General features: G+C 41.2%; 1 long non-coding RNA gene across 1 annotated transcript in view; it reads left to right on the top strand.

The window, feature by feature from the left end:
• Positions 1-22,139: 22,139 nt before the first annotated feature.
• Positions 22,140-26,565, top strand: part of LOC136838985 (uncharacterized) — an 83,843-nt gene continuing 79,417 nt past the window's right edge. The window contains exon 1 of the long non-coding RNA XR_010853175.1: positions 22,140-22,667. This is a non-coding gene — a long non-coding RNA (uncharacterized lncRNA). The remainder of the gene's footprint in view (positions 22,668-26,565) is intronic.

Genomic DNA, 26,565 nt, shown 5'->3' with positions numbered 1-26,565 from the left:
TTAACTCTTGTATCCAGATTTTATTGGAAGAAAAAAACCTACTGTGTGGTGTCCATTGTGGCCCTGGTCTGACATGGAATTGGACCCCATAAATAAGCGATTTGAGTTTAACATCGTTATCAGAAGCCGACGATCACCTGCAAGGTGCTTTGAATGATTTTGGTTCTTGATGATTCACTAGTAAAAGCTTTAAAAAGATACACCATGTAATAAGGGAGTTTGCAGAGATGATTTTGTATATTTAAAATGACATACTTTTTATTATTTCGAGTTTTTGTACAAATATGAATGAAGAATTATAACCTTTGTTCTAAATCAAGTCATTTTTATATTGCACACATGAAACCTGACTGAATGTGGTAAATAATTGCATTGCTCGTATAAATCGGTCTTAATGATTTTTTGTTTTCAAAATCATGTTCATTCAGTCAAAGCACTGAATGACCCTGCTATGAAGTGCTGGGTTTTCACCTATGCTGTTTTGCTCTTCTCTTAGGATTTTAAAGATGGGGGAATTTGGTTTGAGAAAGTGGGAATGGTTTCGACGTAATGCCTATCTAACAGATTTCGCAAGCGTCACTGGAGTCTGCAGTTGTGGAGTCCTGTGTTGGCAAACGTGCCATTATTGGGCTACAAACCATAAATTTCAGTATTTATTCTACAGTATGACAAGGATATATTTTAAATAAAAAAAATAGACTCTCAAGAGTGGCCGAGGTTTAGCCTGTCCAAAAAGAATGAAACATTATTAGAGAAAGATACAGGAATTTGGCTTACTTATTTATTAAAGAAGCCCCATGTTTTAACCACGGTCAAATACCTAACCTTAACCTTTGGGTCATCTTGCCTGAGTCAGGGGGAGGTTGTGTTTCATTCTTTTTGACCTACAACTATGGGTGGCCTAAGGATTTAACTCCTGCATTTATTCTATGAATATATACATAGTGATTGGTATATCATATATATAAATGTTATATATATATATATATCCCTCACATGTGTACTGCTATATGAAGCATGCTAAGTGTTCAAAATGTTTTAAGATTTGCCTATTTTATTAGCTTATATCATTCGGTGTCACCTGGAAATCACGACTGGTCAGCACAGTTCCTATGGCTTTTGTTCTATATAAAAGAACTCAAACTGTTGTTTTCCATTTTAGCTCAGTCTATACACAAGCAACATTATAACGTTACAGGAACTAAATTACAATGGCTGGGGACGTCTAAGCACTTAGCGATTTAAAAAACTATATCTTTACTTCTCTAGAAATAATATTTTCATGGATTTGTGGCCAGAAATGCCTGGAAAGACTGTGTATCCATTTACCTTTCTCTCGGAATTTCAAAACACTCTCTCTCTCTCTCTCTCTCTCCCTCTCTCTCAGTTGCTGAAACATGGTTAAAGGAATCAATGGTTCGCCAACACATCACTGCAAACCACCACAAATGTCAAGTCAAAACAAAAAAACACGTAAACACAGCGCCAAGAACAGCACACTAACAGGAAACAACAACTGCAGACCAGATACACAAAAAACTTTCAAAACCAAACGTGAATAGCAAATTTCTGACTCAAGACTCATGCTCCGTTCAAACCAAAAATCCTCACACACACACATTCCACAGATATATATACAGCGCCGTAAACAAACTAATACCTCATCCTCTTCCAACAATAGAAGCACTCATATGCGACAATTACCTATATACTCTCTCTCTCACAAAAAACGTTGGATAATGCTAAATAAAACAAATTTATTCATCCTATATATTTCTCCCCCTTTTAGCATTTCCCACAGTATATTTCACACTGTTTAAATTGGAATATGTAACACCCAGGGATGCTCACTAGCAGGTTCTCTAGATCGCGTCTGCGGGGCACGCAATCATTCTCTCAGAATCCTCTCTCTTCTAGGCAACATTCAAACATCTTCTCCCTCCATTCTCTCTCAGATTTTTGCTATCTTCTTCACTATTACCACTCTCAATTTGTTTTACTAATCCTATCTATACCCTGGAATTCGTTCCCGTATACTTCCCCAATTCTTAACTAACCCATCCCATTCGCTCAATTGACCTTTCCATTTCTTGCAACGATTCATTCATGCTTTCAATCACTCGTCTATCACTGCTGCGACTCTCTTACTAAATCAATGTTTCGCTCACCTCCAATACTACACGTTCAGTCAACTTAGTTATATCAAACCCGCATATGCTATACGTTCTATCCATACCATCCCATTCATCCGTATTCAGCTTTATCACTCTTCATTTCACTTTGGCCGTCAGTGCACCTATCACACAACTTACGTAGTCATTGGTTTAACTTACGTTCTGCAACCCTTTCTTACGTTTTACCATACTCTCCAAAACAAATTGCTGATCCTCCATCTAACCTCACTCTCATGCATCATTGTTTCAGTGCAGCATCCGTTTTCCTTCTTTATAACTTTCTTCACACTTATTCCAGTACACCTTCCTCTTCAACTGGAGTCACTCATAGGTCCCAGTGCTACACTTCTGATACATTCTATATCTGTCACTGTTTCACTAAGCCTGGGACCAATTTAACCTCATTCACACTCATCCGGCCCTACAGTTTTTCCACAGTTGCTTAATTACATTTATCTGTCTTTTTTACTCTTTCAATAACACTTTCTTTAGCCCACCTTGGTTTACTTTCAAACCTTTATGCCCCAGTAATCCTATCATTTCAGATCAGATTCATTTACAGTCTCACTAGTTTTTCAAACCATTCTTACATGTTTTGGAATCTTCCCTTAGAAAACTGGCCTTATAGAAAGAGGTCCCAGCAACTCCGTTTAGAGACAACTGTTCATTATCACTTGTTATCAAATCAAGTATCTCTGGAACAACGTTACTAACACACCTAACTAATTTTTCCATAGCATCAGCAGAAAGCAAGGATGAATTGCACCTCTTGTCTCATGTTCTTGAGACCCAGAACATTCCTCAAACTCCCTCTCAACTTTCACCCTTGACTCATGTTATTGTAAAGCAAAGCATAAAACTTCTATCTTCTAGTCTGACCCATCTAACCCAGATCTCCTTCTTTTGTTTGTTTCGCTTCGCAGCCTTCTTTCCTTGCTCAAAAATAGATGCTCACCCAACCTTCTCAACTTTTCTATTACACTTTCTTCAAACATTATCCACACAATCAATCCTTTTTCTTCAATAAAGTCTTTCATGTGTTACTACCAAGGTCACTTTTTATTCCTTTTACCCACCCTCCTAAAACACTGTTTTTTCATTTTCCCAAAAATTTTCTTGTGTCTCAGTTGAACCCAGTTATTCCATACATTCCCAGTTTCTAATTTCTTTTTCCCCTTTGCATCAAACCATATGATACAGCCGTTCTTTCATACCCCAACCTCGTCCCAAACGACACTGGACACATAACCCCCATCACATTTCTTCCTGATTCAAAAATAAACTATCCCTTTCCATCAAACAAGAAATCTTTTTTCTTGCATCAACAGTCACTTCCATAATTCCCTGCCATTTCATCAGCCAACTCTCCCCTTCTAACACATGACTTAACCTGACTTCGATTTTCAGCTGATTTTGCAAGAGAAATACTTACTTTTCTCTTACTCAACAAATCATGTACTTTTGTTAATATTAACATCCTGTCTATAGAAACTAGTTTTGGAACTATCCTCCTTTAACCTGGGCCATTATTTTCTCTGCTGCCCGTTGCTAAAATTTTAGGACTCATTTCCCAACATTGGTAGCATGCTATTCGATGTGAATTTCAGCTTTTTAACCTGTAATTTCATGTTGTACTATATCATTCTATCCATGACCCATCAATTATGTATTCTTTCAATCCCCTAACTGAATGAATTGACGTCATTTGCATCCTCAACATGAACTAACACGAGGATTCTCAGCAAACAATGGTACCCTTCAGTCGTTGATTTTCAACCCATATTTTTTAGTCTGAGCATAATTTCAAATAATAGTTTTTAAAATGTACTAAAACAGAACATACAAAATGTATATAGAGTATCTACCAAACTATATATTCCCTATGATTTATTTCCATTCGTTACTATACTATATCAGCTTAAACACTAATGATGCACTGCCTCTCAAGCAATAAAGACATTGCCTTTGGCCTTCCCCACAAGTTCAAAAACGCATTCATCTTGGCACATTGATGCTTTACCCATTTATTCAACATGACGACAAAAAAAAATGATATTTTAACCAGACAGCTACATATATCTCCTATATAGTAGACATTTAACAAGCATTTTCATGATTTCATTAGTATGTCTCTTATAATTTTGATATTTATTTCTTCTCAGATCATGTTTACTGTAATTTAAATTATTTCGTATGCTTTAGTACCAGATCTCAAAGACTTAGTGATAACTGTCTTCTCATCTCTTCCCTTGAAGGGTTTGTTCGACCTTCGGCATTTTGTCATCAGTTCAGATAAGCAAGCACGTTCATGTTGGGTTTTGTTGACATTTGTAACCTTTCATGCAATGACTCCAGGTCAGGAATAACAATTGCCATCTGATTGATATATATATATATGTTCTGTAAAAGCTTTTTCTCATATGAGAAAAGTCCCATAAACTCCTAATATCTGTATATTCATGTACACATACATGACTGGACGTATATATCTGCAACAACATTATATATATATGTTGCATAGAACTATATAAACTGCACTCATTGTTTTCCTCTATCGTTTTAAAATTTTAGCATTCACACTCTCCTTTTTCTACCATATATTTTGTATCTACCCAAATTATAATAATATGCCTTAATGATATCATATGACTTATCAAATTTTTATATATCAAAAATCGATTCATTCGGTTTCAAGACCGATCAGTTTAGTTCTCTCTCTATCTCTCTCTCTCTCTCTCTCTCTCTCTCTCTCTCTCTCTAGATCTCTCTCTCTATGCATTTCTATAAATATATAATATTAAGATAATATATTTGATATATAAACACTAGTATTAAATATAGCTTTATATATAGATCTGAATTTATATGGAAATTTAATATGCAATGGTGCCAGTAAAAAGTTGTTTTGTGAATCCATATAGATATCATATATATATATTTTATATATAGGTTTTATGATATATGCAAGGTAAAGTGAATTTTACTTATTATTATATGGTATATAATAATATATATATATATATAATTTTACCAAAGTGAAATTTTTATTGATAAATCTTTAGATATATGTTTTATATTGTTCTTGTGTTTAGCAATCTATTGATTTTTGTTGGTGATTTAACATTTATTTATATAGCAATTTAAATATTTTTAATTTATATATTATATATATACTTGATTTAATTTTCATTTTATTAAGATTTTCTTTTCAAATCTTATAATTATATATATTTAAATTTTGCTAATTTATATATATTGATAAATTAAAGTTTTGTGATTTAATTTTGTTCAGTAATTATATTCAATATAATATAATTAAATTTTGTTTTTCCAGGTACTATTAAATTGTTCAATATATATATTATAATTATAAATTTTAAGTTTAACTAAATTTTTATATTTAAAATTTTTAAAATATTTATTTATATGACCACCAGTGAATAGGATTAATTGTGTGCATAAGGCAAGTGATAATATATATGTTTTGTTCCTTTTTAGTTTTATATAGTGAATTAAGACCAGGAAACAGTTAAAGTTGTGTAATATAGTATGCCCTTTTATATATAGTACACCTCACAATTCTTTGTTAAACTTAGTTTGATTTTCCATATGGTTAATAGTTTTTAAAGCAAGTGGAATAACGGAATTCATAAACCACAAAAAAACAGTACTAAACACTCACCCTGGTCCTCAGTTTGCTGGACAGATAAACAGGCGTCCAGAGTCAATACTGGAGAGTGACCTTATTCTTCATCTCAAACTTTTCCAAAACAGAAAACACACGACTCACGAACATGCAGCAACAAACAGCCTGTATAACAAGGAAAAACCAACTCTGGATCTAGACACAAACAAAAATTTAAGACCAAAAAAACGACTGACCCACTAGCTTTAACTTCTGCCTCCAAAACGAAAATTGCAAATTATCACAGACAGCTGCATGCCGTAAACAAAACAGGTAGCCTCGGAAGGCCCTCTTCCTACTAGCCTCACTGAACGGAATAATTACACTCACACTGTCTGTCTATCATCTCTCTCTCTCCACTTCCTCCTCTCTCCTAGCAAAACAAATATGCTAACTTAAAAACAAATTTCATTCATCCTCTGTAAATCTAAATACTAATTAGCATTTCCCTGCCTAATTTAGGGGATTCAAAGGCCTCAACCACATACCCACGGAACACTGCTGGCTATCCCAGGCGTTCCTTGGTGCCACGCACATCATTCACCAATATCTCATGATGATTATACTCTTCTAGCAATTCAAAATCCATATCTTCTTCCACAATTCTTTGCTCAATTCACGCTATCCTTCTTAAATTCCCTCTCAACAACATCCCCTTTTCATCGTAGTCGGCAATTAGAACTCGTTCTTTGTGAATGACCTCTCATCCCCATTTTCTTCAAAAACCCATCCCAATTTTATATCACATTTTCGATTGTTCATGAACTAAGAAAATCAAAAAAATCACTTTCATATTCATCTTACATAATTTATCCAACCGTTCACTACTCTTCCAACCCTGTTATACCAAACCAATAGATTTTGCTTACGTTCTTCCCTGACCATCCAATTCAAACGCCACCTGATTCCCTAAAATGGGTATTTTAACTTTGACATTCATACTACACACATCGACTAAGGCAATCAACTTACGTTCTTCAACTTTCTTACGTTGAATCATTTGTACTCTTTCAACAAATTTAGCTTCCTCGCAACAACCCCTCATATTAGAATATGACACACACGCACATGATGCATCCTGGAGGATCCACCCATTTGAACCCCTTCACACTCAGTTTTCCCTGAATTCGCTGTCACAGTCATTGATTATCGTCCACATACACTTGATACATGCCCTTCCATTCCATTATGACAAATATTATTCTCGGTTCTAAACACATTCTCCTAATAATTTTTATTCTTACCACAGTTCCACATATTACATTCACTCAGGAACCTACAACAATTAGGCATAAAGGTGGACCCAGAGTTTTGATAACCTGTAGCATTTGCCCCCTATCTTTCATTTATAAACTCCTCACAAATGTCCCGATTTAAGCACACTGAAACACGCTCCTAATAGCCCACCTACACTCATTCTTTGTATGAACCTTTCCACATCTAAACACTTATTTCGGATCACTCACCGACCTTTTTTGTTGTTACTATCCCTAACCAAGCTCAACCCGTTGTTTTTTTACAAACCCAAATCATTCATCCTTATGCACCTCCTTTTATTGCTCTTACACTTATGAAATTACACTATCGGCCATTTCATTGGGCCCCTTGTTAACACTGCATCAAACCTAAAGCTTTCCAAACTCTGGTACTCTCTCATCTACCCCAGCCTTACCACACACTTAATTTTTGCTCTTTTTATAACCCTGTCAAACTCCATAATCTTCTACAATTTAAAAGAAATTTCTCCCCAAGTCAACCTTTCATTCGTCCATCTTTTCTTCTCCTTCCATTCAAGTTCACAAATTCTCTAACTCCATCTGGCACTGTGATCCCTGATATTTGCTAACCTTTACATTCATCTATCCCATTTTCCCCAAACTTCTTCCTTGCCAACGCAATCTCCAGCCTACAAGCATACAATGACAAGGTTCCCAGCTTTCATTCTTGCCTCATCAAAACGCATTCTTCCTCTTAGTTACTTAACACTCGCTTTCATACGCCCCGCTTGCTCAACTAGTCTAGCTTTCATTGTCATACTGTCAAAATGCCCCCACACTCCATAATAACTCCCATACATATCGAACGCAAACCAGCTTAAATATTCTCCTAATTCTGGCAAACACACTCTCTTACTTTCCCCATACTTATCCTGACAAAACCTTTCATACTCCCTAAAAGAAATCATGCACATCCCTACTTCCATACCTCATTATACCTTTCACACTTTGCCTCCCTCACATACATGCCTTTCTCACTTCTTTCTCACTTTCCCTCACTTTCGCTACTTTCACTCCTGTCTTTCATACCCTCTTCCAAATACAAAGTCCACTTCACACTTACATTCATCTTGCTCATTACACTCTTCTTCCCCCTCTTTTTATCCACTTTTATCCTTTCACCTCCATCCACCTCACTATCACTAGTATCTTCACCTCTCCTTCTTTTCCTGCCCTTTCCCACTTCTTATCCTTCTTACCAGTTTTCCTTTCCCTTCTTCCTTTTTCTTCCCCTGACTTATGGTCTTACTTCCCCTCTGTTTCCTTCCTTTGCTTTTCATTCCCCTTTTCCTTACCTGCCTCATTCTCTCGTTTCTTGGAGAATCTATTCACATCACTTTCATCACTCATGCTTCCATTCACTTCTTCCTCCTTTTCTTTCTCTCTTGCCCCTAACACGTTCCAGAGGACCTGCCTCCAACAGCCCCTTCTCCAAAAACACCTTGAACATACCACGCTCCCATTTTCTTCCACACATTTCATCATTCCTCCAACTTTTTATCCAAGTCTCTTCCATTCTCTTCTGACTCTTTCATCTGCCCTTTCATTTCTTCTTTGGCACTTCTTTTAGCATTCCCCATCTCCTCCAACTGACTCCTCAGGTCTCATTCTCACCGCTCAGGGGTCTCATTCTCCTCTCTTGCCAGCCAACTCTCAACCTCCCCAGTTCCTCTTCCATTCCTTCTCCAGTCACACTGCAGCCACCAATCTCAAATGCAGCTGTTCCAACCAGCAAACTACAAATGTTGGGTTGCCAAACATTATGAGAGATTCAAAACCACAAAGAAACAAACAACAACACTCACCCTGGTCCTCGGTTGCTGGAAGATGGAGTAATGGGTCAACAACTCCAACACACAAAAACCACACAAAACAAACCAAAACAGGAAAAACAACACGACTCACGAACATACAGCAACAAGAACAGCACACTAACAAAAAAAATAACAACTCTGAATCAGCAGATAAACAAAGGATAAGACCAAAAAATGACTGGACCAAACAGCAAATGACTCAAAACTGCCTCCAAAACCGAAAAAATAACGATTTAAACAACAGACAACAACATTGAACAAATCCAACGAGGACTATCCCTCTTGAAAAACAACCGAAGCAAATAATGGAAAACGACAAAGACAATGCTCCAAGAAAAACAAGTAAAGGGACACACAACAAAACGTTGGGAAATAACAAATAAAAACAAATTTATTCATCACTTTCTATAATGAACATAACAGGATTCCATACAAATTAACACAATGGGACAAACAACAAATTACATGGCAAAAGGACAAATAACAAAAGACTTAACAAGGGATTAAACAAAATTGGGGACAACAACTGAGGAACAAACAAGACAAACAACAATACATTGTGCAAACAACAATGATAAACACCAAAGGGACAAAGTTAAAAGTAATTTAAATGCCAAAGGGGGAAGGACAAGCAACAATAGTAATGAAGACAACTATGAATTTTCATGTGAATATGAATAAAAATATAGTGCTTGAGCTAAATTGTCTGTGTAGAGATTTGGAAATAAGAAACAACAAAAGCCCAAGAATTTGTAGATTGGCCAACAAAATGAACATTCAAGAGACAAACTTATTGATCCTAGATGATAACTTAACAAACATTCTTCCTAGGGACAATAAACAATTCATTGAACAACAAGATAAATAAGCGATGATTCCTACTGAATGACAAACAAATAAAATGAGTAAACAGCGAAAAGTCAAACATCTTTTGAGATAAACAAGACAAACTCATTCCTGGACAAACAACAATGAAAAAATAACAAGAGGTAAACAGTGATGAAAAAGAAATGTTCCCCGATTCTTGGAAAAACAACATAAAGGACAATGCATAGGAACGTGAGTTATCTTTATCCATGTAAAGAAGAAACATCAAAGAGACATGATAATAAAGAACAAAACAACAACGTAGAGATAGACAATAAAGAATGTCAAAATTGTAGTTTAGACCTACAAAAAGGTTTTGATTTGTTGTGTTTTTTCGACAAAACAACAAAAGTGAAAAACAACAAATGATAACAAAGAACAAACATCAAAGAGACAAACAACAAAGAACAAAACAACCAATGACAAACAAAGGACAATCATCAAAGAGACAAAACAAGAAAGACAAAAACAACAAATGACAAGCAAAAATGGGACAAATAACTAAAGACAGCAAAGGACAAACAACGTTGGTTCAAAGTAAAACAAAAGAGTGTAAAGTCACCACATTGGCGGCTAGTTTAGTGTTTCGGCGCGCCATTAATTAAGTTCCATGAGCATGTTTTCTTTTGGTGACTTCCCATTTTCTTCAAACTCAATTAGTCACGCTCAAACGTGCCAGGTCACGCATTTTTAATCATTTTTACTTTATGCGTATTTATACAAAAGTCACACACTGTGTATCACATGTTTCTTCATTCACAGGCATCAAGATGTATCCATATTGTGGGTTCTGTATGTTTTTGTATTGTAATTTATACTGCTCACTGCATATTATTGTTTATTGTTTCGACCTTCAGGTCACAAGTCAATTCCATTGCCCTCGGTGGTCGGCATCAGTCGGCCGCTATATAACCGCCTCGATCTGTAATGCCACAGCAGCAGTAACTTTTACCTGCTCGTTTCTTTGACACCTACAGTGGTGACCCCGGAGTATCCCGAGCCATTAACGGACCGACACGGTGACTTAGTCTTGGCTCCATGATTTCTCCAAAACGCTCTTAGCGTGCCTAAACACGCGCTGTAACCAGCGCTTGAGCATGCTGACTGCCGGCGCATTCCCACCAGCGCCACTAACGAACCACACGCGCGCACTAAAAGTGGCATGACGCGAGTACCCCACCCAGTAAGGGGTCAAAGGAGCGTTAGCATGGACGCGGATATCCTCCTTCATGCAGTTAAACGCGATCTACGCTGGACTCGGAGGTTTACCACTCTCCCATCACACCCGCCCTCGCTTCTGCATCGAGGCCGCAACCCACACCAGCGCTCAACACACGACGGCCGGGCAACACATCGCTGGCTCCCTCACCATAAACTGCCGCCGTTTACGCAGGGGAACCCATCTGATGGTTACGCAGGGCGGAGACACTTCAGAATCGCGGACCTGACGGGATTTAAATCTCTACAGGCCTAATATTAGTGCTCAACGCCCTTCCGGAGACGTGCAGCAGAAAACTCATCTCGCGTAGCACCGTAAACACACACCACATACAGCACCACAAAAGTTCCTCCGAAGCTTGCTCCCTGCCCATCGCCGAGCAGGCCGCCTGCATATCGACCTGCATAAACCCACGCCACACCTCAACCCAAGAGACGCTTTGGGGCATTGGGTCGAGATCTCCTGTCACTACCAGACTTGGGTGGCACAAAGAAGCGCAGGAGATAAGCTTTCAGACGTGGAAATTACTTTCGCCAACCTCCGAGGTACGCAACCAGATCGCTTCACCCCTACACCATGCCTATCGAGGACCTCATGAGATGGCGCAACATCTCACAGACTCCGTCAAGGCTTCACAGTGGCTAAAATCGGCCAGCCGGTCAGCCAGTCCAGCCTGAAGAGGACGGAGCAGCCCGCCAACGCCATCGCCAACAGGCGCCCACCGAACCACAGCAGATGGAGGTCCCCGGCTTGCCGCTACCACAAGTGGTTGGGAAGGACGCTCAAACTGCCTGCCGCCTGCCTCGTTCGCCTGCTCAAAACGGGGTGGCGGCCAGCAGGACAAGTCGCCATGGCTAAGAACCCAGGGCCTCAAAAACAGAGGTTTTACGCCCGCGGACACCGCTCCGCAGGATGATGCTGGTCGACACAAGGGCCTTTAAATCGGTCTTCCCAGCATCCAAAGAGGACCGCAACCAGACACCAGACTCCGCCGCTGTCTGACGGCCGCCAACGGAACACCCATCCTTCCTACGCACCAGGCCCCTGTCGACTCTCCATCCTTGGCCAGAGTTACTCCTGACTTCATCGCCGCGACGAGGAACCCACCCGGGGCCGATTTTTCTGGCGCACTCGCCTCGCAGTCGACGTGAGACGGCAGCCGCCTCCGATACCGACTCCTGCCGGTCTCTCCCATTAACAGGGACCTCAGACCCACCATCAGCTGGCTCGCCCCACCAGTATGCACACCCTACCGTTCGGAGTTCCCTGAGGTAGATAGTTCCCGAGCTTCGCCAAGTCCCCTGGGGCCCCAGCCAAGCATGGCATATACCACCATATAACGACTAAAGGGCCCCATGACACATGCGAAGTTCCCAGGCTTCCTCAGCCTCTTCAGGAGGCGAAAAGCATTCATGAGATGGAGCGGATGGGCATCTGGGCAGGAAAGCCTCCAGTCCATGGGCCTCCCTCCACATGGTGCAGAAACCGGACGGCCCTCAAGACCTCATGCGACTACAGGCGTGCTCAACATTGCAACAGAGTCCGGCCACTACCTCTACCCAACATGCAGGACTCACGGCTCCTTTCACAGGCCAAAATATTCACTAAATCGACCTTCTTAAATCTTATTTCCAGGTACCTGTTGCACCAGAGACATACCAAAGACAGCCATCACGCCTCGGGTCCTATGTGTTTGCCTTCTCCACCTTCGGCTGAGAACGCCGGGCCACCTTCCAGTGGCTCATGTGACAGCATCCTGGGGACCTAAAGTTCTGCGCCTGCTGGCCATCGACGACATCTCATATTTTCCAGGTCTCACAGCCAACACCAGAGACACATCAGGGCAGTCCTCCAGCGCCTTCCAAGAGAACGGCCTCAGTCTGTCCGCTTTGACAAGTACCTTCTCGGCGTCCAGAAAGCAGAGAGAATTCCTGTCACGAGGTGTTTCCGGTTACAGGCGTCCGCCGCCCTCTTACATCTAGCAGCAGCCGAGCTGTTCCCACACCCACCCTCCATCAAGGCCGTCCAGGAGTTCCTTTGGGATGGTAAACTTACAGGCGGCTCATCCCCGGGATCACAAGCACACCACTGTCTCTGACGGAAGTCCTAAAGGCCAACTGAAGTCCCTGTCTTGGGACCTAGCCAGCAGCAGGCCTTTCCTGATCGCAGGTCGCCGCTACAAGTAACCGCCTCTTTGGCACACCAGGATCCTAAGGTCTCTCCAGCTGGGACGCACAGACGCCAGTAACGTCGTGCCTCTCGCGTGCTGTTCTGGAGCAAATCATCAACGGCGCCTCAGCCCATCGCCTTCTTCAGCAAGAAGTTCAATCCCGCAGAGACCTGCTACAGCACCTTCGACAGGAACTCTGGGCGCGATGTACCGCGCAGTTCGGCACTTCAAGTTCCTCCTGGAGGGGGCGCCCTTCACAATCTTCACAGACCATCAGCCACTGGTTCACGCCTTCACGAAGCATGGGGACGCATGGTCTTCCAGACAGCAGCGACACCTCTCAGCCATAGCCGAATTTACCTGTTCCATCAGGTACCTCCCGGCAAGAAAAATCCCGTGAGCAGACGCCCCTCTCCAGAGTCGAGTTGAACGCAGTGCAGCTTGGTGTAGATTACCAGGACCTTGCCAGAGAACAGGCCGCTGACCCAGAAACCCCAGCATACCGCACCGCCATCACATCCTCAAGTGGCGGACGTGACCTCACGCCCCCGGCCCCAGCCTGCTCTGCGACATCAGCACAGGTCAGCCCCCCCCTTTGGTTCCAGCCTCACGCCGCCGCCAGGTATTCGACATAATTCACGGCCTCTCACACCTCCGCAGGACCACGCCAAACTGCTTTCAAAAAAGTTCGTCTGGCACGGGTGCAAAAGGACGCCACGGCCTGGGCAAAACAGTGCCTGCAGTGCCAGACCAGTAAGGTGGGTCGTCACACGCAGTCGGGGGTAGGCGAAGTTCCCACAGCCAGGGCGCCGCCGGCCATATCCACATCGACGACGTCGGGGCCTTCCCCATCAGGCGGATCCAGATACCTCCTGACGGTGGTAGACCGTTCGACGAGGTGGCCCGAAGCCACACCCATGTAAGTGTAAGGTGTCAAAGAAACGAGCAGGTAAAAGTTACTGCTACTTTATTACAGATCCAGGCAGTTTATATATAGCGGCCGACTGACGCCGACCCGCGAGACACAATGGAATTGACTGTGACCTGAGGTCGAAACAATAAACAATAATATGCAGTGAACGCAGTACAAGTTACAATACAAAACATACAGAACTACAATATGGATACAGTCTTGATGCCTGTGAATGAAGAAACATGTGATACACAAATGTGTGACATTTGTATAAATACGCATAAAGTAAAATGATTAAAAATGCGTGACCTGGCACGTTTTAGGCGTGACTAATTGAGTTTGAAGAAAATGGGAAGTCACCAAAGAAAACATGCTCAGCGGAGACTTAATTAATGGTGCCGCCGAAACACTACGCTGGCGCCGATGTGGTGACTTTACAAATACTCCCCCCTGTCTCTGGTGTTCGCTGTGAGACCTGGAAATATGAGAATGTCGTCGACGTAGCAGACGCAGAACTTTAGGTCCCCAGGATGCTGTCCATGAGCCGCTAAGAGCGTTTTGGAGAAATCCTGGAGCCAAGACTAAGTCGCCATGTCAGTCCGCTAATGGCTCCAGGATACTCCGGGGGGTCACCACTGTAAGGTGTCAAAGAAACGAGCAGGTAAAAGTTACTGCTACTTTATTACAGATCCAGGCAGTTTATATAGCGACCCGACTGACGCCGCCCGCGAGACAATGGAATTGACTGTGACCTGAGGTCGAAACAATAAACAATAATATGCAGTGAACGAGTACAAGTTACAATACAAAACATACAGAACTACAATATGGATACAGTCTTGATGCCTGTGAATGAAGAAACATGTGATACACAATGTGTGACATTTGTATAAATACGCATAAAGTAAAAATTATTAAAAATGCGTGACCTGGCATGTTTTAGGCGTGACTAATTGAGTTTGAAGAAAATGGGAAGTCACCAAAGAAAAACATGCTCAGCGGAGATTAATTAATGGCGCCGCTTGAAACACTACGCTGGCGCCGGAGGTGACTTTTTACACAAGAAGCCACTGCCAGCGCCAGGATAGCCCTGCTCTCAGTTGGGTTAGCCGCCAGCGCCCGGACCACATCACAACCGACAGGGCTTGCCTTTCCTCTCCGAGTTGTGGTCTGCCCTGGCTCAACCACAGGGGAACCACGCACCACACCACCACAGCGTATAACCCAGCGGCCAACGGCCTGGTCGAACGGTTCCACAGGTCCCTAAAGTCATCCCTCATGGCCCGCTGCACCGCCAAGGACTGGAAACATCAGCTATGTCACACATTGTGTATCACATGTTTCTTCATTCACAGGCATCAAGACTGTATCCAAATTGTAGTTCTGTATGTTTTGTATAGTAATTTTACTTTCGTTCACTGCATATGTATTGTTATTTTCGACCTCAGGTTGACTGTCAATTCACTTGTCTCTCACGGCCCGGCAGTCGTCGCAGATAAACTGCCTGGATCTGTAATAAAGTATGCAGGTGTCAAAGAAACGAGCAGGTAAAAGTTACTGCTACTTTATTACAGATCCAGGCAGTTTATATATTGCCGACTGACGCCGAACCGCGAGAGACAATGGAATTGACTGTGACCTGAGGTCGAAAACAATAAACAATAATATGCAGTTTCAGTACAAATTACAATACAAAACACACAGAACTACAATATGGATACAGTCTTGATGCCTGTGAATGAAGAAACATGTGATACACAATGTGTGACATTTGTATAAATACGCATAAAGTAAAAATGATTAAAAATGCGTGACCTGGCAATGTTTTAGGCGTGACTAATTGAGCTTGAAGAAAATGGGAAATCACCAAAGAAAACATGCTCAGCGGAGACTTAATTAATGAGAGACGAGTCGAACAGGCCCTGGCGCCGATATGGTGACTTTACAAATACTCCCCCCCATTTGTAAAGTCACCACAGGCGCATGGGTAGTGTTTCGGTACTCGCGAGATGAGTTTTCTGTACACGTCCGAAGGGCGTTGAGCACTGTGTCGACCCAGTAGGATTTCGCCCGCGGGTCCGCGATTCTGAAGTGGCTCTCCACCCTGCGCAGCCACATCGATGGGTTCCCCTCGTAAACGGGCGGCAGCTTTACGGTGAGGGCCCCCCGCGATTGTGTTGCCCGGCCGTCGTGTCAGTCCGCTAATGGCTCCGGGATACTCCGGGGGTCACCACTGTAAGGTGTCAAAGAAACGAGCAGGTAAAAGTTACTGCTACTTTATTACAGATCCAGGCAGTTTATACAGCGGCCCACTGACGCCGCCCGCGAGACAATGGAATTGACTGTGACCTGAGGTTGAAACAATAAACAATAATATGCAGTGAACGAGTACAGATTACAATACAAAACATACAGAACTACAATATGGATACAGTCTTGATGCCTGTGAATGAAGAAACATGTGATACACAATGTGTGACATTTGTATAAATACGCATAAAGTAAAAATGATTAAAAATGCGTGACCTGGCACGTTTTAGGCGTGACTAATTGAGCTTGAAGAAAATGGGAAGTCACCAAAGAAAACATGCTCAGCGGAGACTTAATTAATGGCGCCACCGAAACACTACCCTGGCGCCGATGTGGTGACTTTACAAGTAGCAGTAACTTTTACCTGCTCGTTTCTTTGACACCTTACAGCTTAGCGGCCCGTGATGCTCTTTCATTCATGTTCAGTATTGGTAATGGGTTTAAATGTTTATTTTTTGTAATAAAACTAATTTGTTGACCAAATTTTATTGAATCCCACCCAGATAGTTTTAGAGAGTGCGCCTCCTCAAGGCCTTGTCATCGGCCCGTAACATCAGGGCACCAATCAGAACAAAAATAATAAAAGTCGAAGAAAATCCCGACAATACCTTTCACACCGGGGTACCTCCCTCACATACATAGCCTTTCTCACTTTCACTCTCACTTTCGCTACTTTCACTCTGTCCTTTCATACCCTCTTCCGAATACAAAGAGTCCACTTCCGCACTTACATTCATCTTACTCATTACACTCTTCCCCTTCTTTTTATCCACTTTCATCCATTCACCTCCATCCACCTCACTATCGCTACTATCTATACCCTCTCCCTTCTTTCCTGCCTTTCCCACTTCCTTACCCTTCTTACCAGTTTCCTTTCCTTTCCCCTTCTTCCCTTTTTCTTCCCCTGACTTATCATTACTTTCCCTCTGTTCCTTCCCTTGCTTTTCATTCCCCTTTTCCTTACCCTGCCCCTCATTCTCTCGTTTCTTACTTCCTATTCCCACATCACTTTCATCACTCACGCTTCCGTTCACTTCTAACTCCTTTTCTTTCTCTCTTGCCCCTTCACACGTTCCAGAGGACCTGCCTCCAACAGCCCCTTCTCCAAAAACACCCTTGAACATACCTTTCACCATTTCTTCCACACCTTTCATCATTCCCTCCAACTTTTTATCCACCCTCTCTTCCATTCTCTCTTCTGACTCTTTCATCTCCCCTTTCATTTCCTCTTTCGCTCCTTTTACCAATGATCCCATCTCTTCCAACTGAAGCCTCAATTTCTCATTCTCACTCTTTAACCATGCATTCTCCTCTCTTGACAGCCGCAACTCCTCTCTCAACCTCACCAGTTCCTCTTCCATCCTTTCCTCCAGTCACACTACCCGCCACTATAGAGGGATGAAGAAATTTGTTTTTATTTAGCATTTCCCAACGTTTTGTGAGAGAGAGAGAGAGAGAGAGAGAGAGAGAGAGAGAGAGAGAGAGAGAGAGAGAGAGAGAGAGAGTGTGTAATTGTCGTTGTGAGTGGTTCGGTTGTTGGAGTTGGTTTTACGGCTGTCTCTCTGTCTGTCGGGAGTTTTTCGTTTTTTGGGGAGGTCTTGGGCAGTTGAGGTCCAACCTTGAAAGTGAACGGGAGTTCGTCTGTTTTTTTGGGACCACATTAATGGTTCATGTGTCTCTTCTTTTTTTTGTTTGTTCGTTGTTGGTGGAGGGTCGGTTTAAGTTTTTGTTTTTGGTGTGTGCTGATTACGACCGTGGACCTTATCCATCTCCAGCAACCGAAGATCAGGTGAGTGTTGCGTGTTGTGTTGTTTGTGGGTGTGAATACCGCCACACCACCAATCTTAATTGCAACTGCAACACCAGTTGCCCCACGTTGGGCGCCAATATAATGTGGCGGAATTCAAAACCACAAAAACAACACAGATACATAGAACATATAACCACACACAACACTCACCCTGATCCTCGGTTGCTGGGAGATGGATTAAGGTGTCCACGGTCGCCAACACAGCACACAAAACCACACAAACAAAACTTGCACTTCAGACTCAAGACGAGGCTCGGCTGCTGGGAGGTAGATGAGGCCGTCGTTATAACCACAATCGCAAACAACTATAAACACAACAAGGAAATATATAAAAAAAGGAAATAGAACCATATACACACAATAAAATAGCACACCAACAAGAAAAACTAACAACTCTCGGAAAACCATACAAAAAACTGTCCAACACGAAACCATTGACCGGCACTAGCTCTGACTAAAGGCTCCCCCAAAACCGAAATCTCCTTCACATTTTCACAGACAGACAGCTCCGTAAACAAACTCCAACTAACGACCCTTATCCCTCTTCCAACAACCGAAACACTCACTAACGACAGTTACACTCTCTCTCTCTCTCTCTCTCTCTCTCTCTCTCTCTCTCTCTCTCTCTCTCTCTCTCTAAAAACTTACGTTACTTTACAAACCATCTCAAACGGCAACCTAAAACTCTCTCTCTCTCTCTCTCTCTCTCTCTCTCTCTCTCTCTCTCTCTCTCTCTCACAGAAAGTTGGGAAATGCTAAGTAAAAATTCATTCATCCCTCTATACAATTAACAATAAAATACAGCGAACGAGTACAATTTACAATGTGAAAATAGACAGAATTTAAGTTGAAAACAATCTTGATGCCTGCGAAATAAGAAATACACGGTACATAAATTAAGGACAGATAAATAATTACATACACAGCTTAAATGATTGAATTTACGTGACCTGGCCCGTCAGGTGTGACGAATTGCAGATACAAAGAAAATGGGCCGTCACCAAAGAAAACTTGCCCAGCAGGGACTTTACAGGCTATATGAATTATATACTTCAATAAACTTAATGGTAAGATATTTGGTAGTGAAATAAACAAGAAATTTGTAAAGATAAAATGTAGGCTATTCTTTCATCTCCTGCGTGGCATCGCAGTGCACTCACTACGATCGCCTTGTGTCTCATAAATGTGGAAGCAACAAGTCATGGAGGGCAATGCTACCTAAAAAGTATAGTAGGGCTTATCAATCAATATGTGGAAATAATAAGGTTGATTAAGAATATTAAAATGTGCCGATGCACGCAGACTGACAGTCACCGGTAACCAGCCAGCTCTTTACAGCGACATTTCTTATACTCTACTTAGAGGAATTTTTGCTTTATTGTTGTTATTTAGCCTACTTGAATAACGCTTGTAAGGTCAGATCTAGATTCTAGTTCAATAAACGAGCCTGTAACGGTGTAATGACTTGTCTATGGTCAGTCTGCAATCAGCTACACTACTAATATTGTGAGCCTCTCGCCCCACAAAGCTACATACACATACCCATACTTTCTATGTATCTACGCATGTATGTAGTCTCATTTTAATTGTTTTCCCGTATCGCGGCCCCTGATAGGGTGGTACCATAGACCTACTGTCAGTGGCTGGTCGCACCCGCGTAGAGTAGTTACTCTTTATTCGACTGGCTTCATAGATTGAGTCATTACATAATTCTAGGCTCGTTTATTGAACTAGAATGCAAGATCTGACATACAAGCGTCATTCAAGTATGGCCCCCCAAATAACAACAAGCGAAAGCAAGAGATTCTCTAGAAGTAGGCCTAAGGAATGTGTAAGAGCTGGTTGTTGCCCGGGTAGCTATAGTCTGCGGCATCCCGGCACATTTTAATATTCTTAATCGCTTGCTTGTTATTTTCATATCGATTTGATAGTCTTTCTATACTTTTAGGTAGCATTGCCCATCCATGACATTTAAACTACGAAATTTTATGAGACACAAGACGATAAATGATGAATGCACTGCGATGCTATGACATTCAAACCTTAAATTTTATGAGACAAGACGATAAATGATAATACACTGGAAGTCACTATGTATGAACAAAGAACACATTTTATCTTTAAAAAATTTCTTACCTTATTTCACTGCAAATATCTTACCATTAAGTTTATTGGTAAACAATTCATATATCATTATAATCCTTCAACCATTATTGACATGTTTAGTACAAATCAAAACACTACTATTCTTTGTAAACTGAGGTTTAAATAAAGTTATATAACTTTTGAAAGACATATTTCCTCAGGTCATGCGCTTGGTTTCACTTTCCGAGGTTTGGAGACTGCAGTGCACTGGCCATTTTCAGCGCTGTGAATGGCTGACCACTAGAATAATCAGGAACGTCATGAGGACAGCGCTGGGCACCAACGCACTGTTATGTGAATGTACTAAATTACAACAGGTGTCAAATGGATAAGTAGTAGCCTACATTTACATTTAGTAGAGCAAATTTCTTTAATTAAAATTTCGTACCACATTGTGTGCTTATATACCAATACAACCTGCATAAGAAATAGTTATTTACATTTTCATGCATGCATAAATTTAAATAGAATCAATATCAGTCTTGCATTGATTCATGAATAATAATATTCTGCTGTAGTGATTCCAGAATAAAAGGGAATGCAAATTCTTCTGACGATGATGAAACTGAAAGCATAATTTTACCTTTTTTATTATTTCCTATGAATATATGATAACATTACTGAACCGCAAAGAAACCAATACAATTATTAATGATTCTCATTCGCACTAAGCTACTAAGATTAGTCTACAAGAAATAAATAAAAAAAAATACTTAAAACCATGTATTTGTCATTTTTCATCACTCCGAATATACATAATAACATTTAGACTTTCACTCACTGACCTTTGTTTACCTTAGGAAGAAAACGGCAACCTTGAAATGGAAAACAGCTGCACTCGGAACAGATTGGTGAACGTCAAGATACCACCATACAAGCGAGAGGCACCGCTGGGCCCACCTCAGGGTTGCCAGATTGGGCTACAAATCACAAATTGGGCTACTTACACCTTTGGGCGACGGAGATTTCACATTCTGCTACTTGACTTTTTGGGCTACTTTTATCGACGGGCTTTTTATTCGATTTGGGCTACTTCCATTCATTTTTGCTTAATAATAATAATAATAATAATATCACACTCATGATCTACTGCAATAGATTTGGCAACATGTATAATTCCCACCCATGCAAGTTACAAGTATGTTGGAATGTTTTTGCCTCACAGATATCTATTGCAACACGCAAGTGAAGTAATGTTTTGGTTCCCGACTGTCTGAGTCTGAAGAGTAAAGACCAGCCTGGAATTGAATGGCAAATGTATTTCAACATTTAAACCCAAAAGATCCATGCTGAAATATGACTCTTCAATCTATAAATGAGAAAATGATGATAATGCGGAAAACCTACTGAATGACTTGGTACTCTAGTTAAATTTGGAAGAGAATAATATGTGCTTTAATTTTTTACAGAAGAGTTTACTTTAGTTGCGAAAAAGAAGTGTCCTAATTTTTCAAGAAAAAGTTATTGATTTTGAAACTAAAGTAGCCTACATTTCATCCTTTCAAAATCAATAACTTTTTCTTGGAAAATTAGGACACTTTTTCCTTTGCAAATAAAGTAAACTTCTTCCTGTAAAAAATGTATGTATATATATATATATATATATATATACATATATATATATATAGTAATATGATAAATTGGCTACTTTTACCTGAAATTCTAGACTTTTTAAGAGTGTTTGTGCTACTTTTAGCCAAAACATCCAGCAACCCTCTTACCTACAAGGGCTAAATGTAAACATAGAGGCTTGGTGTGTGATATCGGCAACCGTTAATGAGTGTCTAATGGATTTAGCTAGTTTGAAAAAAAGCCATCATTCGATTTAGGCATAGAGAACCAGTTGGGTAACAGGCTCAGGTATGAATTTGGAACTTATCGGTAGCAGAAGGATTCACAATGTCTAACACTTCAGTACTTGTATGACACAAGATTGCTAGACCACTCCCATTGGGACAATCATTACTATTTAAGCCGACTGTCCGGCCCACGGTTTAGCAACCGTCTCCCAAAACGATTCAACTTAAGTCTTGCACATTTTCGCATTATGGCAGCTTTCCCGCACAGCGCCAACCGACGGCGACATAACCATTTAGTTCAAGGTTGTTTGCATTTACCAATTAATTGCCTTGCTGGCTGTTGGTTTTACCTTTGGCCCAAGCCAGTGGGTTGCAAAATTAGGTATCTAAACATAAAAGCGGGACCTCTTACTAAGGAATGTCCAGGTTGGAGAAAGGATCACAATTAATGAAGAGAATGTTATTCCCAGACAAATATGAAAAGGTATTCTACCATAAGTAATCCTTTAAATGTTTTGAGGTAATTTTTCGGAAAACTCCAGCCAATAGCCATTTGGGAAGGTTCCAGTTAAAGAAGTATTTTGCATGAAAACCATTTTGGGTTTTTCATTCAAAATGGCTAGGAAATGACAGGCACTAAAAGAACCAGAAAATACTAACGTGACTAAATCCTAGGGGTGTTTACTGAACATAATTTTTGTAAATATTATTAGCTATGGAGGGGGTGGCCATACTGTGTTACCTTCTAAGTCGTAATTTGATTTAATTATTTTTTCTGTTATTAAGCATTTGCGAAGGTCATGTATTGAGAAGAAAGTTTTCGTTTTGAGTTTTATCCAAGAAAAATATAAGTTGTAATGTGGGAGGTGGCTGGAGTCTTCTGAAAAATAACCTGTTTTGAATTTTGTTTAAGTGAATGACTAGCCTAGGCTGATCATAATTAGCCCATAAACATGTCCGGTTGTCACTTAGAACCTGGGCCAGACTGCTTACAGTTTTCAAAAAATGGCCCACTTTATAGCCGTAAAGTTGAATGCCTATTGGTTATGTTCAGAAAAAGCATTTATTCATGACTTTCAGATGACTTACTAATAGTAGGACATCTGAAAAAAGGCAAGGTCAGCCTGGCCAATGTTAGGTTAGATGGCTGAGGCCCGGAGCTTACAAGACATTATTTTAATCAGTAGTAGGCTACTTGTTAAAGTAACATGTATTAACTTGCAGTAGTTTTTTTGGGCCATTTTGTGTAAAGAAGTAAGCCTGTGGAAGAAAGCGTCATTTGTTCTATATGAGTACAACCCACCATATTTGTGTTGCACTCCACAGTGTGAGCTAGGGTCACATTAGAAGCTATTAAGTATCCAGGCACTTAACATTTCAGATGCTAATGTGAGACTGTTATCTAGAAGTTGAACGAATTGGCGATGGCTATTTTTAGTAAGGAACGCTCTGTAGAAAGGTAACGATCAGGACAGATTGATGAATAAGTTACATGTATACAAGCTACTGTGACAAACAGAATAAATTAATAAGTAGGCCTAAAGATGAAGCTGTTCTCATAAAATGACAAAAATTTTATTGGAGTCAAGCTCTGCTATTAAGCGAATTTTATCATGTAGTTGAGAAATGATAATAATTCCTTAAAAGTAGAAACCTGAGGGAATTACTCAGCCTTTGGGTAGACCAAATTGATATCATCTATCTTCCAGGCATGTCCCTTTGCTCTACCACCACTAACAGACGGTATGTACATGCAGTATAGCCACTGTTACTGGCTTCAGGAAAAGCTGTGACAACTACCTCAACAAGCTTTTGAAACAAGCAATCAGCAGAGGTTGTCCCCATCCTCTGCTAACATTGTCATCCTTTGCCTAACCTTACAAAAATTTGCTTTTCACTCTAGGGATGTTAAGAAAATTCTAGATAGCTGATGGAGCAGTTGATCCAGATGGTTTCTTCCTTTTACTTTTAAAAATGTTTCTAGTGTGTTTGCTTATAGGATTCTATAGATTTTTAATCTGACATAAGTAACTTTTTCCAGATGACGGTGCAAGCTTAATCAAATATACAGCACCTGTTCCAAGAAAGAGCGTATATTAGACTACAGAATTACAGGCCAATTTATATTCTGTCTTACTTTAAAGATTGCAAAATCTTATTTTAATTCACTCTACAGGTATATAGGTCAAAGGAATATTGACTCGATAGTAGGTTTGCATAGGGAGCAGTTAGGTATCTTAGAGTGCTCCTCTAGACTTCACACACCATTTGTCAAGAGAGCCATGATAAGTGTTTGAGTGCATAATCTCAAAATGGATCTAAAGCTTTTTTATAATTTGGTAAATCACAAGCACTTGTACATAAACTTACATCTAGGATTTATGGGAAGCAGCAGCGAGTGCTGTTGATGGAATCTCTGACCAACTAGACCTGTAGGCCGGAGTTCCACAGGTAGTGTTCTTATTTTTAGTGCATGCAAGTATATGGTTTGTTGGCTCTGGAAATAAGATTGTTCCAGTGTGCTGATGATGCAACACATGCTGTGTATAGTAGTCTCCACTTATGATAAATCAAACTTCCTATGTCGCCAGTCATGACATGGAACTGATTAGTGAATAGCATAGTTAGTGGTGTGGATGTTTCCACTAAATGAGTCAGAAACTTTAACTAGTCTAGGTAACTTTGACATCTTACTTTTGAGAAACATCATACGAAGTGTTAGAAAATGCCCTCATGAAGTTAGTATTGTACATACAGCCTCATGTATTTATAATAGTAATAAATAAAGGCAACCTGGTTGTTCGGACGATACAAAACCGTTGGTCCTGACATTAGGAATTACTTTCATTGTAGGCTGAAACGCGTTTTAACTCATATGAGCAAGGTGTATGACATTCAGTTTGTGTTTGGGCCGTCATGCATTGCAGACAGAGCCGGATCTCTTTAAAGTGGAATATCGTTGAGCTCCCTACCTATTATCCTGGTGGGATATTCCTGTATTTTTGTGTATATATTATGTGTTTGATATTTATTAATACGAATACAAACCTGCGATCTGTGATAACCTTGCATAAGCCATTGTTCCCCTGCGTCTGTGTCTCGGGTTTGACAGCCAAGGGTGTATTTAGAGGGGTGTAACTGAGTGGTAATGCTTCTCTCCTAGTAGCCCTTTATTTAGATACTGAAGGCGTTCCCCAGTGCGTTCAGAGACATTAGTTGGGATGTAATATCTTTGTTCCTGTACATTGAGTGAGACGTAAGAGCTCGCTTCCTTTCGTGGGATCCCACCCTCTGTGTACAGAGGCATGACTACTTCCTTCCTACTTGTGCTGAGTGTTGTTTTTGCTGCCTGTCCAATTGTTTTTGCTGCCTGTCCTATAGAGAGTTGTTGGGGGGAGGTTGCGGCCATCATTGGTAAGTTCTGCTTCCATGGCGCCCCATGGTGGACTTCCCTACTTCCTTTATCGCCTTCGGTAGAGATCCCTCTCCTTCGCCATCTAAGACCGTGAGGGGGGGGAGCCGCTGGCAGCCAGGCGACCACTTTTAAGGGGCCTCCTGTCACTGCATAGGGCAGTTCCCCTTGTAGTGAGAGGAATCTCCCTCCACTAATCATCTTTGCTTTGTTTTTTTCAGGTTGACAATGAGCATCGCGAGGCTGTGGTAGTTGGCTGGATATCGGGGATATCCTGCATAAAGGAATCCCGACATTCATTGAGTATTGCTTCTGGATTGACCCAGTACCTGGTTGAATGGCATGGTTCCACATCAGGGTCGTTTCTGTTTTGTTCCCGCGCCGATGTGGGATTGATCGCTGTCATTTGTGGCCTTTATGTATGCGTGGCACTGACTGCTTCTGGCGAACTTGTGGTCCATCTGTTCTGCTGCTTCTGTCTTATGCTTCTGTTAACTCGACAACAGTCTTCGAAGCAGCTCTTCCTGGTCTCCTCCTGCTGCATCCGTCCTCGATTATTTCCTGTCACTGCTGGTGATGTTCGTAATGTTCCTGACCGTTGCTGTAGCTCCCACCTTCCGAACCGCTTTCGTAGCTCGTGCATCAGCTGTCCGGGTCATGCCTGCTGCTTCTCCTGGTGGTGGTGTCCTGGACTGCTTCCGTTGCGTTCCTGCTTAGCTGGCCTGGAGGTTATGACATCTGCCATCCTGTAAAAGATGTGGGAGTGAAGGTGAAGGTGTTGCCCTGAGCAATGTTCCTGGGCCGTTGCAGTGTAGCTCCCGCTTTCTGGAACCTCTTCCGTAACTCCTGCATTGACTATCCTGATCGTACCTTCTGCTTCTTCTGGTGGTCGAGTCCCTGGGCCGCCTAGTTGTGTTCATGCCTCAGTCGCCTGGAGGTTCGATGTTTAGTGTCCAACATCCTGCAGAAG

The sequence above is a fragment of the Macrobrachium rosenbergii genome, chromosome 1, assembly GCF_040412425.1.
Source record: "Macrobrachium rosenbergii isolate ZJJX-2024 chromosome 1, ASM4041242v1, whole genome shotgun sequence".
In the NCBI taxonomy this organism is placed as follows: Eukaryota; Metazoa; Arthropoda; class Malacostraca; order Decapoda; family Palaemonidae; genus Macrobrachium; species Macrobrachium rosenbergii.
The sequence above is the reverse complement of the archived record's forward strand: the minus strand, read 5'-3'. Positions and strand labels throughout refer to the sequence as shown.